The 18765-nt window shown below is 46.0% G+C and overlaps 1 pseudogene; it reads left to right on the forward strand.

The window, feature by feature from the left end:
• Positions 1 to 427: 427 nt before the first annotated feature.
• LOC126300068 (U6 spliceosomal RNA) lies at positions 428 to 490 on the forward strand (annotated as a pseudogene).
• Positions 491 to 18765: the final 18275 nt, after the last annotated feature.

Raw genomic sequence — 18765 nt, forward strand, 5'->3', positions numbered from 1 at the left:
GGTGACGTCCGCCACGAACAATTGAAATGAACAATAACGAACAAAATGAGATTACAAAAAAAAAAAAAAAAAAAAGTTGGTTTAGCACCTGCCCGCGAAAGGCAAAGGTCCCGAGTTCGAGTCTCAGTCGGGCACACAGTTTTAATCTGTCAGGAAGTTTCATTAATGCTTATATCAATTCTTTTACATGTACAACAGCAAAACCACACCCTGTCCTTCACAGTCATCACTCAACTTCTGACACAGTTCAAGCTCCATATACAGGGTAAATCACCTAAAATTTGCACGACAAATATTGCTGAGACTGAAAGTGTGATTTTTACAGAAAGGATTGTCAGCGGCTCGTATTGTAAGCCAATCAACAGCTTATAACAACACTTATGCAGTGTATTTTTTGTGCAAAGATACACTATTTTAAATGGATCACGTATTTGCTTCGGCAGTACATATACTAAAATTGGAACGATACAGAGAAGATTAGCATGGCCTCGCCGGCACGGTAGCTCAGCGTGTTCGGTCAGAGGGTTAGCTGCCCTTTGTAATAAAAAAACTGAGTGAATGGATCAGTAACGAACTTTAATGGGCGTCAGGTGACGTCCGCCACGAACAATTGAAATGAACAATAACGAACAAAATGAGATTACAAAAAAAAAAAAAAAAAAGTTGGTTTAGCACCTGCCCGCGAAAGGCAAAGGTCCCGAGTTCGAGTCTCAGTCGGGCACACAGTTTTAATCTGTCAGGAAGTTTCATTAATGCTTATATCAATTCTTTTACATGTACAACAGCAAAACCACACCCTGTCCTTCACAGTCATCACTCAACTTCTGACACAGTTCAAGCTCCATATACAGGGTAAATCACCTAAAATTTGCACGACAAATATTGCTGAGACTGAAAGTGTGATTTTTACAGAAAGGATTGTCAGCGGCTCGTATTGTAAGCCAATCAACAGCTTATAACAACACTTATGCAGTGTATTTTTTGTGCAAAGATACACTATTTTAAATGGATCAACGCCTATTGACAGTAGCAGACGAAGGTTAGGGTAAATTAGGATGTCAGTGGTCTTTGTTGCAGGATTCTAATGCGATTAGTTTATGAGATATCGAATTCTGAAAAGTTCCCACACCGGCACTTATAAAATACTTGTGGTAGCACACACTAAAGAATAACACAAGTGCATACACTAGTTACAAGGAATATGGCCGGTAACGAGACAACTGACTGTCGCAGGTTGTGTTCAAAGTGACCACAGGCAGCGGTAGTACACGCTTCCAGTCTGACATTGAACGACTGCTGCACACGTGCTAGCATTTCAGCAGAGATGTCCGAGAACGCTGCAGTAATACGTCGTTACACGTCATTGTGTGTACTTCGTATGTCCTTGTACACAGCGTACTTCAGTTTTCCCCAGGGAAAAATGTCTACAGGTGTCAAATCCGGGTAACAGGCAGGCCAAGGTACAGGTCCTCTGCGTCAAATACAACAATTTGGATATTATTGGTGAAGACGTGCTGTAGTACTTCGTGCACTATGAGATGGACAGGCGCCATGTTGGTACAACAGGTTCCTCCTAGTCTGCAGAGAAACGTCTTCTAGCATCCATGGAAGATGATATGTTAGGAGGCTGCAATACTTGTGCTCCATTCAGAGTTTTTTTCCATGAAAAGCGGGCCTATTAACTGATGGTTCGCTATTCCATAACACACGTGTACACTCCATAGACGCTGACGTTCCACCTAAAGAAGTCACGCGCATTGTCAACAGACCAATAGCGAATGTTACTGTGGTGTACCTGGCCGTGACTGGTAAACGTGGCTTCATCACCATTCTCTCTTAATGCCCATATACAGAAGTTAACACGATTCTCATAATCGTTCCATGTAGCTCTTGGTAAGGAGAGACGTGATATGGATGGAGCGTATGTCGATGGAGAATGGATAGGGCACTTGAATGGCTCATGCCACTTCCTCGTGCGATTGCGCGGGAGCTAACGTGCTATTCACAATATACATAAATGACCTGATGGATGACATCGGAAGTTCACTGAGGCTTTTTGCAGGTGATGCTGTGGTGTATCGAGAGGTTGCAACAATGAAAAATTGTACTGGAATGCAGGAGTATCTGCAGCGAATTGACGCATGGCGCAGGGAATGGCAATTGAATCTCAATGTAGACAAGTGTAATGTGCTGCGAATACATAGAAAGATAGATCCCTTATCATGTAGCTGCAAAATAGCAGGTCAGCAACTGGAAGCAGTTGATTCCATAAATTATCTGGGAGTACGCATTAGGAGTGATTTAAAATGGAATGATCATATAAAGTTGATCGTCGGTAAAGCAGATGCCAGACTGAGATTCATTGGAAGAATCCTAAGAAAATGCAATCCGAAAACAAAGGAAGTAGGTTACAGTACGCTTGTTCGCCCACTGCTTGAACACTGCTCAACAGTGTGGGATCCGTACCAGATAGGGATGATAGAAGAGGTAGAGAAGATCCAACGGAGAGCAGCGCGCTTCGTTACAGGATCATTTAGTAATCGCGAAAGCGTTACGGAGATGATAGATAAACTCCAGTGGAAGACTCTGCAGGAGAGACGCTCAGTAGCTCGGTACGGGCTTTTGTTAAAGTTTCGAGAACATACCTTCACCGAAGAGTCAAGCAGTATATTGCTCCCTCCTACGTATATCTCGCGAAGAGACCATGAGGATAAAATCAGAGAGATAAGAGCCCACACAGAAGCATACCGACAATCCTTCTCTCCACGAACAATACGAGACTGGAACAGAAGGTAGAACCGATAGAGGTACTCAGGGTACCCTCTGCCACACACCGTCAGGTGGCGTGCGGAGTATGGGTGTAGATGTAGATGTAGATCAACTGCAACAGCAGCAAGAACATTAATTCGTTCGTTTTTTGTCGTCACTTGTTTCCTTCTGTTACGCTGTCTAGGTGTTGCCCCATCACTTTCACGTAACAGGTTGATAAATAACTACCGATATGGTTGACGTCTACTGGGACACCTTGCCGCATCTACTGTTCAAGAACGAACTGCATTCTACCTACTCTCTCCATACACCGTGAGCATGTCGGCTATTTCTGCGTTGGTAAATCCCATCGTCCACTCACGAGCTACTGCTTGGAATGTCACACATTAACTGACTAGCTAGTCGCAATGCACTCAGGAAACACGTAAGCACACTGTAAGCGTACATAATAACATGGTACTTAGCAATTTCGCAGGTTGAATGGCAAAAGCAAGTGTCGGTGTGAAAATTGTTCAAAATTAAATGTTTCGTAAACTGCTCGCACTAGAAACCTGTAACAGACACTACAGTTACTCTAATTTACTGTACTATTGGTATGTTGATGTCAACAGACATTGTTCCATTCAAAAAAGTGTATGTTTGCACAAAAAACACATTTTCTATGTATTATTACAATCTGTTGATTGGCTAACAATGCAAGCCCCTGACTAGCAACGCATACTGCGAAAGTCGCACATCAATAGCACTTTCCATTTCCACAATAATTGCGGTGCAAGTTTTAGGTGATTCATCCTGTGTACCATACCAGGTATCGTAACAACACTAAACATGAACAGCACTAATGCACACTGGTGGCCATTCTGCTTGTCACATAGAATTGCAGCTCTTTATCATTTACAAACACGCCGATGATGTGTACGTGTAGCAAGTTACACTGACATCTGACCATCTGTGCTAGTGTAGTTTAAAACGTCATCAAACCATTTCATTTTACTCCTGGATTTATCCTGTTTATATTAATTATTATTAGCAGACACAGTTTATTTCCACGAATTTGCACTGTATGGCTCGCTGAGCGCGACAAAAATTAAATTTAATGTTTTCCCTTTTCTACCTTCCGTGACCAGTCGCTAGACCGCTGTTGTCAAGTAGCCTGGGGTTCCATCCTTGAGTCGGTGGTATGGACTGCTCGTTCACCTGCATTTCGCCATCAGTGGATTGTCTGTTTCCGGAGCCTGGATCACGCGGTGAGAGCGACGATCAGGGATTTGGTTTTTGAAATTTTGAAATTTTTGAAATTTTGTTCTAGGTTGAAAATTGTAGAGTCCAGACCTCTCACCAACCGCCCTCACTCTCCGCGAATGCCTCTCGTCGGTGTCGTGTAGTGTTCTCTGAGGTGCAAGAGTTTTACTTGAAAAATACACATCATCTTAAGGTTCAGCGGTCGAAAGTAGGGATAGCGCTGAAACAACGTCAGTTTAACATGGCCGTAGAAGCTGGCCAGTATAACCAGTTTCTGAAATGACTTATTTTCGGTTTTTTGTTTCTATTGTTTTCTGTAATAAATGCAGAAATCAAAGATAAAAATTTTTGACTAACTCAGTTCCAAGGTATGTACAATCAAAAAATTAAACAAAATAGACAAGCAAAAGAAAACTTAGTCGTTCCACCGTTCGAAAAGTAAAATGTGGTTCAATTACGAGAAATCACCAGTATTCCCTACTCATTCTAATTTTTTGAAACTCTGCTCAAATTTCGTGTTATAATCGAGGCTCATACCACTATTTGGGCATTGCGAACAGTCACTGCTAAAGGCTGAAAACTGAGAACCAAGAACTCTATTTTTCATTATAATTTCCGTTTTCAGGGGCTACAAGCAGGTAAAGGCATACACTCCTGGAAATTGAAATAAGAACACCGTGAATTCATTGTCCCAGGAAGGGGAAACTTTATTGACACATTCCTGGGGTCAGATGCATCACATGATCACACTGACAGAACCACAGGCACATAGACACAGGCAACAGAGCATGCACAATGTCGGCACTAGTGCAGTGTATATCCACCTTTCGCAGCAATGCAGGCTGCTATTCTCCCATGGAGACGATCGTAGAGATGCTGGATGTAGTCCTGTGGAACGGCTTGCCATGCCATTTCCACCTGGCGCCTCAGTTGGACCAGCGTTCGTGCTGGACGTGCAGACCGCGTGAGACGACGCTTCATCCAGTCCCAAACATGCTCAATGGGGCACAGATCCGGAGATCTTGCTGGCCACGGTAGTTGACTTACACCTTCTAGAGCACGTTGGGTGGCACGGGATACATGCGGACGTTCATTGTCCTGTTTTAACAGCAAGTTCCCTTGTCGGTCTAGGAATGGTAGAACGATGGGTTCGATGACGGTTTGGATGTACCGTGCACTATTCAGTGTCCCCTCGACGATCACCAGAGGTGTACGGCCAGTGTAGGAGATCGCTCCCCACACCATGATGCCGGGTGTTGGCCCTGTGTGCCTCGGTCGTATGCAGTCCTCATTGTGGCGCTCACCTGCACGGCGCCAAACACGCATACGACCATCATTGGCACCAAGGCAGAAGCGACTCCCATCGCTGAAGACGACACGTCTCCATTCGTCCCTCCATTCACGCCTGTCGCGACACCACTGGAGGCGGGCTGCACGATGTAGGGGCGTGAGCGGAAGACGGCCTAACGGTGTGCGGGACCATAGCCCAGCTTCATGGAGACGGTTGCGAATGGTCCTCGCCGATACCCCAGGAGCAACAGTGTCCCTAATTTGCTGGGAAGTGGCGGTGCGGTCCCCTACGGCACTGCGTAGGATCCTACGGTCTTGGCGTGCATCCGTGCGTCGCTGCGGTCCGGTCTCAGGTCGCAGGTCGACGGGCACGTGCACCTTCCGCCGACCACTAGCGACAACATCGATGTACTGTGGAGACCTCACGCCCCACGTGTTGAGCAATTCGGCGGTACGTCCACCCGGCCTCCCGCATGCCCACTACCACTATACGCCCTCGCTCAAAGTCCGTCAACTGCACATACGGTTCACGTCCACGCTGTCGCGGCATGCTACCAGTGTTAAAGACTGCGATGGAGCTCCATATGCCACGGCAAACTGGCTGACACTGACGGCGGCGGTGCACAAATGCTGCGCAGCTAGCGCCATTCGACGGCCAACACCGCGGTTCCTGGTGTGTCCGCTGTGCCGTGCGTGTGATCATTGCTTGTACAGCCCTCTCGCAGTGTCCGGAGCAAGTATGGTGGATCTGACACACCGGTGTCTATGTGTTCTTTTTTCCATTTCCAGGAGTGTATTATGTAGACGCACACAGCAGGTCAACTACTTTCTATTTTTATTGTATACTGTGAATGAATTATTAAGTTCTTAATTTTTATTGTTAACGTTATTTCCTTCCTACTTTTTTATTTAATAGAAATTGCAGACAATTCTTTAATATCTTACATCAAATAAAACATCATATACACACCAAAAGAAGTTTTCATCACCCTGGTTCCCATAACTTCTGAAGACAGACGTTGACTGTGGATGTTCTATCACAGACACAGTCCCTTTTGACTGTTCAGAGATGTCACTAAACCCACCCAAAGATGTAACAACCATCCATGAGCAGCGCCTATTAGACGGAGGAGGTCCGACAGCCGATCAGTTCCAGTCATTCCACCAAGAGAGAGCTACATGGCTCGTGTTGTCTGTAGTTCAACCATGCCTAGATGGCCAATACTGCGGTTCGATCGCGTTCGTATTGTTCCTTTGTGCCAGAAAGAGCTTTCAACAAAGAAAGTGTCCAGGCGTCTCGGTGTGAACCAAAGGGATGTTGTTCGGACATGGAGGAGATACAGAGAGACAGGAACTGTCGATGACATGCCTCACTCAGGCCACCCAAAGGCTACTACTGCAGTGGATGCCCGCTACCTACGGAATATGGCTCGGAGGAACCGTGACAAAAACGCCACCATGTTGAATAATGCTTTTCGTGCAGCCACAGGACGTCGTGTTACGACTAAAACTGTGCGCAATAGGCTGCATGACGCGCAAATTCACTCCCGACATCCATAGCGAGGTCTGTCTGCAACAACGACACAACGCAGCGCCGTACATATGGGCCCAAAAAAATGCTGAATGGACCGCTCAGAATTCGTATCACGTGCTCTTCGCCGGTGAGTGTCGCATATGCCTTCAACCAGGCAATCGTCGGAGACGTGTTTGGAGGTAACCCGATCAGGCTGAACGCTTTAGACACACTGTTCATCGAGTGCAGCAAGGTGGAGATTCCCTGCTGTTTTGGGGTGGCATTATGTGGGGCCGACGTACGCCGCAGGTGATCATGTAGGGCGCCGTCATGACAGTAAGATACGTGATATCCTCCGACCGATAGTGCAACCATATCGACAGCATATTTGCGACGCATTCATCTTCATGGACGACAGTTCACGCCACCATCGTTCACATCTTGTGAATGTCTTCCTTCAAGACAACGACATCGCACGACTACAGTGTTCTCCAGGCATGTACCCTATCGAACATGCCTGGGATGGATTGAAAAGGGCCATTTATGGAAAACGTGACCCACCATTAACTATGAGGGATCTATTCCAAATAGCCGTTAAGTAGTGGGACAGTCTGGAACAACAGTGCCTTGATAAAACTGTGGATAGTATGCCACGAGGAATACAGGCATGCATCAATGGAAGAGGACGTGCTACTGGGTATTAGAGGTGCCGGTGGCACAACATGCAATGTACATTTTTCATGAGCAATAAAAAGGCGAAAATTATGTCTATGTTGATCTCTATTTCAGTTTTCTGTACAGGTTCCAGAACTCTCGGAACCGAGGTGCTGCAAAAGTTTTTTTGATGAGTGTACTTCATTGCGACGTCACTTCTTAAAAATGTCTCCAGGCTAGGTTTGGTGCTATTCTGTGAGACAGCGGATGGCTGGCGACGAAAGGGAGAAATTACCGTCTAATCAGGTGGGGGCAACTCCTGCACACTACTAGTACACGCGTAGCTTAAGCCACGGCACTCGGTCAGCAGGGACATTAGTGTCTCAGCAATGCTGTACCAATTCTTGCTCCGTGTATTTTTTGCTCGTTTCTGTCGGCATTGCTATTAAAATACCATTGACCGCTTTTCCTCGTTTTCTAAAATAACACAAGTTTTCGAAACAAGGCAAATTTTACGAATAAGAATTACTCTTTTTTTAAAAAAGGACTTTTTGGAAAACAAAATTTTTGTTCCTGCTGCTATAGCTAATTGATATTTCGCTTTTTTTACTCCGTTATTAGTAAAAAATAAAAAACGCATGTTATGGTGCTAAATTCCATTGGGACCAAACTGCTGAGGTCATCGGTCCCTAGCCGCAGTGGTCTCGCGGTTCAAGGCGCGCAGTCTGGGACTGCTACGGTCGCAGGTTCGAATCCTGCCTCGGGCATGGATGTGTGTGATGTCCTTAGGTTAGTTAGGTTTAAGTAGTTCTTAGGGGACTAATGATCCCAGCAGTTTAGTCCCATAGTGCTCAGAGCCATTTGAACCATTTTGAACCATAGGTCCCTAGGTTTACACACTACTTAATCTAACTTAAACTAACTTACGCTAAGGACAACACAAACCCATGCCCGAGGAAGGACTCGAACCTCCGACGGGGAGAGCTGCGCGAACCGTGGCAAGGCGCCCCTGACCGTACGGCTACCCTGCGGGCCTCGCCTGTTATGATCGAGACGTAACAAGTACCGAAAAACACCGGTTATTCAGAATTAAAATTTCGTTATCCGTTTTAACCGGTCGTTTTTTCTATCCGGAGTCTAAAGTCAGTTTTGTAATTTGTTTGTAATTTGATCCAAAAACAATCGTGAATATCTGTTCCAAAATCGAGCTTCACCCTGGTCTATCCCTTGAAGATTCTTTAATACACGACGACAAGAATCGTACCCGAGCTCCGCGACTTGCACGCTGTGCAACACAGACGAGGAACGGGACAGGCGAGCGCTGTGCCTCGAAGTGCACCAGCGAACAGAAAAGGAAAGAACTGATAGGTTCGAACAACACCCAAGTCTTTTCGAGAAACTGCCATGAAAATTTAGAGAACCAGCCCTTCAAACTGACTGCTGAATGATCCTACTGCCGCCAGTATACATATCGAGTAAGGACCACGAAGATAATATACGAGAAATTGGGAATCATACGGAGGTTCAAAAATGGTTCAAATGGCACTGAGCACTATGGGACTTAACATCTTAGGTCAGCAGTTCTCTAGAAAGTAGAACAACTTAAACCTAACTAACCTAAGGACATCACACACATCCAGGCCCGAGGCAGGATTCGAACCTGCGACCGTAGCAGTTTCTATCTCGTTCTGTCTGCTAGTGGAACAGGAAAGGAAACTATTACACGTGGTAGAGAGTACTTTCCATCACGCATCTTACGGTGGCTTGCGGAGTATGTTTGTAGATGTAGATCAGAGTTCAACGTCCCGTCGACAACGAGGTCATTAGAGACGAGGACAAGCATGAATTAGAGAAAGATTGGGAAGAAGATCGGCATAGTAACCACCCAGGCATTTCCCTTGAGCGATTTAGAGTAATCACGATAAACCTAAATCTGAGTTGTCAGACGGGGGTTTGTACTGTCGTCCTCTCGATGGCGTGGGCAGTTTGCTACCCACCGCGCAACCTCGCTCGGTCTCAGGCCGGCAGCCAGCCATGAAATGCTCCCTGCATGCAGCACACATCGCAGTAATATATTGCAGCACGCACGCTAACTGCAATTACATCTGCATTGTCCACGGTGTAAATTCGACATAGCTTTCCACGCAGCAACTTAACAAAGTTCACAGGATTCATTCGCTTCCGCACACCCCGCCTGCTGTTAATACGTGCTCTTCACTACCAATTATAGCAATCAGTGAGTGTCAGTTGGTTAGCGAGCGTACATGCGGCAGCGGTTTCCCTTCCACCACCACGGCCGCTGTGTGTGTTTAGTATGACGTGTGATCAAAAAGTATCGTGAATTTTTTAATTTCATCAGCTTCATGAATCCGATTTTCAATTTTTTTATCTTTTTGGTACACATGTACCTGAAGTATGTTTGCATTCTCAACTGTTTTGAATATTCGGTTTATTGTTCACAATCGAAAAGGATATACGTATTTTCGAGTGCTCGGGAAATTTTTGCTTTAGAAAAACGTGGGTCAAAGAATTTGCATAAAATTTTGCTTGAAAAATGGAATAAAATGCATCACCACATTCGAAATGATGCCTGTGGCTTTCAGCGAATGTACTATGAGTAAGACAAGACTTTACGAGTGGTATAAACGCTTCAAGGAGTGTAGATAAAATGTTGAAGACGACGGCCGCCCTGCACGAAGTAAAAAAAGTGGAAGAAGTAAAAAAAATGGTCTGGAAAATCGCCCAATCACAGTAAGAGAGGTTCCTGATGAGCTCGGCATATCCTTTGGACCATGCCAAGAAATTTTATCGGATGCTTTGTGCATGAAACGTGTAGCAGCAAAGTTTGTTCCGAAATTGTTGAATTTCGAGCAAAAACGTCGTCTCTTAGACACGGCTCAGAAATCGTTGAATGAAGTCGGCAACGTCCCAGAAGTTCTAGAGGTTATAACAGATGCTGAAACATGGATACACGGGTACGACGCCGAAACCAAGGCACAGTCTTCCCATGGAAACTGCTTGATGGACCAAGACCTAAACAAATCCGACAATACGACCATATGAGAAGGTTCTTCTCACTGGCTCCTTCGATTACAGTGGGGCAGTGCGTCATGAGTTCCTGCCCTGTGGCCATGCGCTCAATAAAGAATACTACATGGAAGTTATGATCTGTTTGCGTGAAGAAATCCGAAAAAAAGACTAGAATTGTGGCAGTTCCACTCGTGGAAATTGCATCACGATAATGCACCCGCTCACGTATCAATGCTTGTTCGTGATTTTTTGGCAGAAAACAAAACCATTATGTTGCCTCGGCAGACGTGGCCCCCTGCGGCTTCTTTCTATTCCCAAAGCTGATGAGAACCAAGAAAGGACGTGGTTTTTCCACATTGATGGCCTCCGACGGGGGTAGCCGCCCGAACCGTGGCAAGGCACCTGAGACCACACGGCTACATTCCTGAGGAAACACACAGTGCGACTCTGGTTGTAAGTCATGGCAGTGCCGTCTTTACCGTCGCAGGTTCTTCTCAGCTTTCCGATGACGAAGCGCAACCTAAGGAGCTACGTAACAAGACCACGAAACCCAAAGGAAAGGGAGACAAGCTACATAGACTGTCTTCCCTCTCATATTTTAAGTGAATTTTCTTATTACCATTTTCTTATCCATCAACGTGTACATCACACTCTGCAGCCCACCTAACAGTGTGTGGCGGAGGATACTCCAGTTACAACCAACTGATCCCCCCTACCCTGTTCCACTCGGGAGTGGGCGGTGGGGATAATGATTGCCGATAAGATACCGTACTAGCTCTAATTTCTCGAATTTTCTTGTCGTGATCATTACGCAAAATGTATGTGGGAGAAAGTAATATGTTGTCTGACTCTTCCCGGAAACTGCTGTCTCAAGATTTCAATAGTAAACCTCTCCGTGATGCACAACGTCAGCCAGTGAAGTCCGTTGAGCATCTCGGTAAAGCTCTCGTGCCGACTAAACTGTCCCGTCACGAAACGTGCAGCTCTTCATACATCTTATCTATCTCTTCTAACAATACCACCCGGTAAGAATCCCAAATTTGTGCATAATCCTCAAGAATCGGTCGAAAAAGCGCTTTGTAAGACACTTCCTTCGTAAATGAGTTACATTTCCTTAAGATTCTTCCTATGAATCTTAGTCTTGCATCTGCTTCTCCTAGTACTTGTTTTATGTGGTCATTACACTTGACATCGCTCTGGGTGATTACTCCTAGGTATTTTGCGGTAGATATTGTTTCCAGCAGTTTGTCATGAATAGTATAGTTGTACAGAAGTGAATTTCTTTTCCATTGTATACGAAATATGTCATATTTATTTACTGTGTCGACTAGCGTTTAGAAAATTACTCTAGGTTTTTGTTTTTGCGTAAATCATAGTACATATCCTTATGAGAGGCGGCCTCCTCGCGTAAATTTCCGCCGCCAGAACTCGTGTTACTACAGAGCATATTGTTTAGCTCAGTGAAATGGTGTCTGCAGATTTATTTCCTGTAGTAGCTTTTGCATAGGCAGAGTTCTAATAAAAAGTAACTCTTGATACAGGGTGTTTCAAAAACGACCGGTATATTTTAAACGGCAATAAAGACTAAACGAGCAGCGATAGAAATACACCGTTTGTTGCAATATGCTTGGGACAACAGTACATTTTCAGGCGGACAAACTTTCGAAATTACAGTAGTTACAATTTTCAACAACAGATGTCGCTGCAAGTGATGTGAAAGATATAGAAGACAATGCAGTCTGTGGGTGCGCCATTCTGTACGTCGTCTTTCTGCTGTAAGCGTGTGCTGTTCACAACGTGCAAGTGTGCTGTGGACAACATGGTTTATTCCTTAGAACAGAGGATTTTTCTGGTGTTGGAATTCCACCGCCTAGAACACAGTGTTGTTGTAACAAGACGAATTTTTCAACGGAGGTTTAATGTAACCAAAGGACCGAAAAGCGATACAATAAAGGATCTGTTTGAAAAATTTCAATGGACTGGGAACGTGACGGATGAACGTGCTGGAAAGGTAGGGCGACCGTGTACAGCAACCACAGAGGGCAACGCGCAGCTAGTGCAGCAGGTGATCCAACAGCGGCCACGGGTTTCCGTTCGCCGTGTTGCAGTTGCGGTCCAAATGACGCCAACGTCCACGTATCGTCTCATGCGCCAGAGTTTACACCTCTATCCATACAAAATTCAAACACGGCAACCCCTCAACGCCACTACCATTGCTGCACGAGAGACATTCGCTAATGATATAGTGCACAGGATTGATGACGGCGATATGCATGTGGGCAGCATTTGGTTTACTGACGAAGCTTATTTTTACCTGGACAGCTTCGTCAATAAACAGAACTGGCGCATATGGGGAACCGAAAAGCCCCATGTTGCAGTCCACGTCCCTGCATCCTCAAAAAGTACTGGTCTGGGCCGCCATTTCTTCCAAAGGAACCATTGGCCCATTTTTCAGATCCGAAACGATTACTGCATCACGCTATCTGGACATTCTTCGTGAATTTGTGGTTGTACAAACTGCCTTAGACGACACTGCGAACACCTCGTGGTTTATGCAAGATGGTGCCCGGCCACATCGCACTGCCGACGTCTTTTATTTCCTGAATGAATATTTCGATGATCGTGTGATTGCTTTGGGCTATCCGAAACATACAGGAGGCGGCGTGGATTGGCCTCCCTATTCGCCAGATGAACCCCTGTGACTTCTTTCTGTGGGGACACTTGAAAGACCAGGTGTACCGCCAGAATCCAGAAACAATTGAACAGCTGAAGCAGTACATCTCATCTGCATGTGAAGCCATTCCGCCAGACACGTTGTCAAAGGTTTCTGGTAATTTCATTCAGAGACTACGCCATATTATTGCTACGCATGGTGGATATGTGGAAAATATCGTACTATAGAGTTTCCCAGACCGCAGCGCCATCTGTTGTTGACAATTGTAACTACTGTAATTTCGAAAGTTTACCTGCCTGAAAATGTACTGTTGTCCGAAGCATATTGCAACAAACGGTGTATTTCTATCGCTGCTCGTTTAGTTTTTATTTCCGTTTCAAATATACCGGTCATTTTTGAAACACCCTGTACATACATATTCAGTAGAGCAATTTGTATCTGTTTCAAGGGCGTGCAGATCAGGCTATAGTGAGAATGGCTGCAAAGCTGATTGTAGTGTTTCTTTATTCCTGTCGTGATAATCTGCTTATATTCCAACCTCAGTGGCGTTACAGTCAGGTAATTGTCTCTTTTGCGGAGTCTGCTAGTACTTTCTAAGTTGATGTTGACTTCTTTGTTCGTATTTTTTGAGATCTTATATCAATATTTTACACAGTATGACCTGGCTTGGGACTGTGCTTGTTGCGAGTGCACTGAAGGAGAAGGATATGAAATATACCCCCAGCTGCGAATATGGAGTACCATCAGCTGTAAAATATAATGACGCGAATGAAAATTTGTGCCGTACCGGGACTCGAACCCGGCTTTCCTGCTTATCGCGATAGTCGCATTACCATTTGGCTCTTCGATCACGTCTGATGGGCAGACTCAAAGTTGCATACATCGTCAGCCATATGTCTCCATCCCATCCTCGTACATCTATTGTGTATATTCCTGTAAAGGGAAGACATTTCATTTAATAAGTTTTTTGCACGTTTTCCACGCATAAATGCGATTTTGCAGTGCCTGGGTTATTCCGAATTACGATGTAGAGCTCCTTCGGACATGAGTGCATGTCGCAAGGAACACGCACTGTGGCGACTACAGCCATCATAAATTACATGAAGTGTATGCAGCTGATGGTAGTCCATATTCGCAACTGTAGTCGCCTGTTCCCTTGGGAATGTATGCATTTCCTAAGAAACATTGCTTCCTAACTCGGAATAACACAGTCACTGCAATAGAGACCTGGTTGACGACATGTGAAAGTCCCCGAATGGCCGTGAGTCGAGCTCAGATAATCTAATGGCAATCTGCTTTCGGCAAGTGAGTGGCGAGGACGTGCTGTTTGCGTCCCGTCTCCAGAGTCACCAGCGTGCTTAGTTTGTTTACTTCGTCGCCGCAGCTAGTTCAAGTGGTTCAAATGGCTCTGAGCACTATGCGACTTAACTTCTGAGGTCATCAGTCACCTGGAACGTAGAACTAATCAAACCTAACCAACCTAAGGACATCACACACATCCATGCCCGTAGCAGGACTTGAACCTGCGACCGTAGAGGTCGCTTGGCTGCAGACTGTAGCGCCTAGAACCGCACGGCCACTCCGTCCGGCGCCGCAGCTAGTACTCGCGTCCGTTGACATTGAGACAGTATGGCTCATTCCTACGGAAAAGATACTCTCTACGCTACTGGACATTAAAATTGTTACACCACGAAGTTGACGAGCTACAGACGCGAAATTTAACCGACAGGAAGAAGATGCTGTGATATGCAAATGATTAGCTTTTAAGAGCATTCACACAAGGTTGGCGCCGGTGGCGACACCTACAACGTGCTGACATGAGGAAAGTTTCCAACCGATTTCTCATACACTAACAGCAGTTGACCGGCGTTGCCTGGTGAAACGTTGTATTGATGCCTCGTGTAAGGAGAAATGCGTACCATTACGTTTCCGACTTTGATAAAGGTCGGATTTTAGCCTATCGCGATTGCGGGATACCGTATCGCGACATTGCTGCTAGCGTTGGTCGAGATCGAATGACTGTTAGCAGAATATGGAATCGGTGGGTTCAGGAGGGTAATACGGAACGCCGTGCTGGATCCATACGGCCTCGGATCACTAGCAGTCGAGATGACAGGCATCTTATCCGCATGGCTATAACGGATCGTGCAGCCACGTCTCGATCCCTGAGTCAACAGATGGGGACGTTTGAAAGACAACAACCATCTGCACGAACAGTCCGACGACGTTTGCAGCAGCATGGACTATCAGCTCGGAGTCCATGGCTGCGGTTACCCTTGACGCTGCATCAGAGACAGGAGCGCCTGCGATGGTGTACTCAACGACGAACCTGGGTGCACGAATGGCAAAACGTCATTTTTTTCGGATGAATCAAGGTTCTGTTTACAGCATCATGATAGTCGCATCCGTGTTTGGCGTCATCGCGGTGAACGCACATTGGGAGCGTGTATTCGTCATCGCCATACTGGTGTTTCACCCGGCATGATGGTATGGGGTGCCATTGGTTACACGTCTCGGTCACCTCTTGTTCGCATTGACGACACTCTGAACAGTGGACGTTACATTTCAGATGTGTTACGACCCCTGGCTCTACCCTCCATTCGTTCCCTCCGAAACTCCACATTTCAGCAGGATAATGCAGGTCCTTTATGGGCCTTTCTGGATACAGGAAATGTTCGACTGCTGCCCTGGCCAGCACATTCTCCAGATCTCTCACAAATTGAAAACGTCTGGTCAATGGTGGCCGAGCAACTGGCTCATCACAATACGCCAGTAACTACTCTTGAGGAACTGTGATATCGTGTTGAAGCTGCATGGGCAGCTGTACCTGTACACGCCACCCAAGCTCTGTTTGACTCAATGCCCAGACGTTGAAGGCCGTTATTACGGCCAGAGGTGGTTGTTCTGGGTACTGATTTCTCAGGATCTATGCACCCAAATTGCTTGAAAATGTAATCACATGTCAGTTCTAGTATAATATATTTGTCCAATGAATACCCATTTATCATCTGCATTTCTTCTTAGTGTAGCAATTTTAATGGCGAGTAGTGTATATTGGCTTCTGGCCCAACCACTCAAGACTACGAGCCTTTGAAATCGAACGCTTCATTCGTGACTAAGTTCAGATAACACCACAGCACATCGTCGGTATCAGCCTACTCATCACAAGTACCCCTCGACTATGTCAAGATGGTCGATGACGAGTTGTGCCACGCTGTTGTGAGCAGAAGTGTGAACACTCTCAAATTCAAATACTCCGATGGTGACATCAGCTCGGTTAACTATGACCATGTAGGACTAGGACTGCACACATTATGTGTCTTCGAACTCCCATTCGAAGTGCCGCCGGATGCAGTTACCACAGCTTTCCAATCATATGAGAGGGTAATTAGTCACATAACCGAAAAATGGATCACTTTCGAGACGTACCCAGTCCTCAGAGTCCTGTTGAAAGACTGCACTTCCGTAGAACGTCCAGGATTGACGGACACCATTACAGAGTTGACAGACTCTGAAGGAGGTCACCCATTGACTCTGCAGAGAGATTCGGACCAAAGAATGGAACTCGACACTGGCGTGGTATAGACCTCTTTTTTACTCCCTGAGGGGGATGCGGTGCGGGAACCACACACTCTTTCGGACACGTCCAAAAACAGAGGTGACCGAGGAAACATAAAAAGCGAGTCGTAAATCCTCAAACGATTACCTCTTGCTGCCGTCTTCTCCGGTTGACGGCCGAAACATGGATGACACAGGGTTGTCCTCTCCTGTGGCTTTCTCTGACTTCGCTACAGCCGTTTCCACTCTCTGGGGCAAACAGATCAGAGGAATAGTGCCCGCCAACTGTACACAGCCAGAAGCAACTGCAGATTCTCTCTTGGTCACTCAGGACACAGGTGTTCTACCGCAGCCACAGTTAACTTAAGGACCTTGGGCAGACGACAATGAAGACGATTCTGCGCTCGCTATGGTGGATGAGGATAGGTGTTTCTCCCCACATATCTAGGCCCCTCCTCCCGAGTAGCAGATGACGGCGCGAACGCGGCCTACAGATGGCAAGCCTCAACATTTAGAGTTACGCTGACGGCGGCTCCTATTACAGGAGACTATCTACAGACCTATCGCTTAGCGACCATCAGTGGTAACACAATTCGGACACGTAGGAAGTTGTTACTGCTCCAAGACATGCTCAGTGCAGCAGACATTGACATTGTCCTTCTCCAAGAGGCCTTCGTCGATTATTTCCCAGGTATGTATGGTTATAAGACTCATGTGTCCCATTCCTCGCCAACTAACAGTTGTCACACTTCTGCTCAGGGACGCCCTCAAGGCGGACGACGTGCGATATCTCCCTGATGGCAGAGGAAAGACGTAATGGAGCTAGGCGTCCAGTTTATCAGTGTGTACGCCCTTACTGGAAGGAATCACCGTCGCGAACGATCGCTCTTCTTCGCGGAAGGAGTAGTACCACTTTTTCAGGACAGGCACGATGACTTGGTGTTAGGGGGCGATTTCAGTAGCACCCAGGCACCCAAAGATCAACTTCTACGACATTAATCGTGCCTCGAACATTCATCAGCGACTTCCGGCTGGTGGATACATGGGATCATGTGCAAATGTCCAAGGAAATTGACTGGGATTCACTCATTTCGAGAGTCACTCGTCTAGTTGCCTTGATAGGATTTACGTCTCCTGTTCTCTCACGGTGACAGTGACCAACGCAGAGATGTGGCCAGTAGCCTTTTCTGATCACGTGGCCTATATATGTACCGTCACCCTTCGTCGCCAACGGGTGTGGTGCAGCCGTCATCCCTCGAAGTTAAACCTCACTCATCTCGCTTTTCCGGTTTGCCTGCGCACCGTAGGGGACACATGGAGATCGTGTGTTCGCGGCTTCCCAACGTATCCTGCATCGATCAATTGATGGTGAAACTGAGCCCAGCCTGCTCTACGGAGAAACTTGATTACGTATTGAGAGGCACCCACATGCCTTGCTCATACTGTGGCATCAAGCAGTGAGGCCTGCAAGATGAGTGGTCTGCCAAGCGAGTGGATTCATTCTTATTTATCGAGTAACATGAGCTCTAGTACTCACAATTAAGTTACAAATTATTCTCCTGTTTGAATATTACACAACGGAAACGGATAACGCGCATTTGACTATTAGGAATTTACACAACTCTGATTGCTCACTACGCTCTGGCAATACCACAATTTCTTTCTTACCCAACTGCTTCGATCAACACGTGGCCATCGCACTGAATATGAATGGCGCACACTTTATAAATTCTGAAGATCATGACAACAAACTATTCGAACGAAAAGGCCACCAATCTTTTTCTTTTCACTATCTTTTTTATTCAGATAAATTCTATAACCTAAACACACCATTACATTTTCGACAACAATTGCACGTGAGAAACTCCGCCCAGTGGGCATGGCTTTACATAGGTAATTCTCTATCTTATGGTCTCGTCATCATCTAACACTACAGTGCACTTTCTGGATAGGATGGTAGATCTTTTGCAATATCTCACAATGCGACTCTCACACCCATCATCACGAAAATTTCCTCCAGACCGAGCGGTACAAA

Source organism: Schistocerca gregaria, chromosome X (assembly GCF_023897955.1).
Source record: "Schistocerca gregaria isolate iqSchGreg1 chromosome X, iqSchGreg1.2, whole genome shotgun sequence".
Lineage (NCBI taxonomy): Eukaryota > Metazoa > Arthropoda > Insecta > Orthoptera > Acrididae > Schistocerca > Schistocerca gregaria.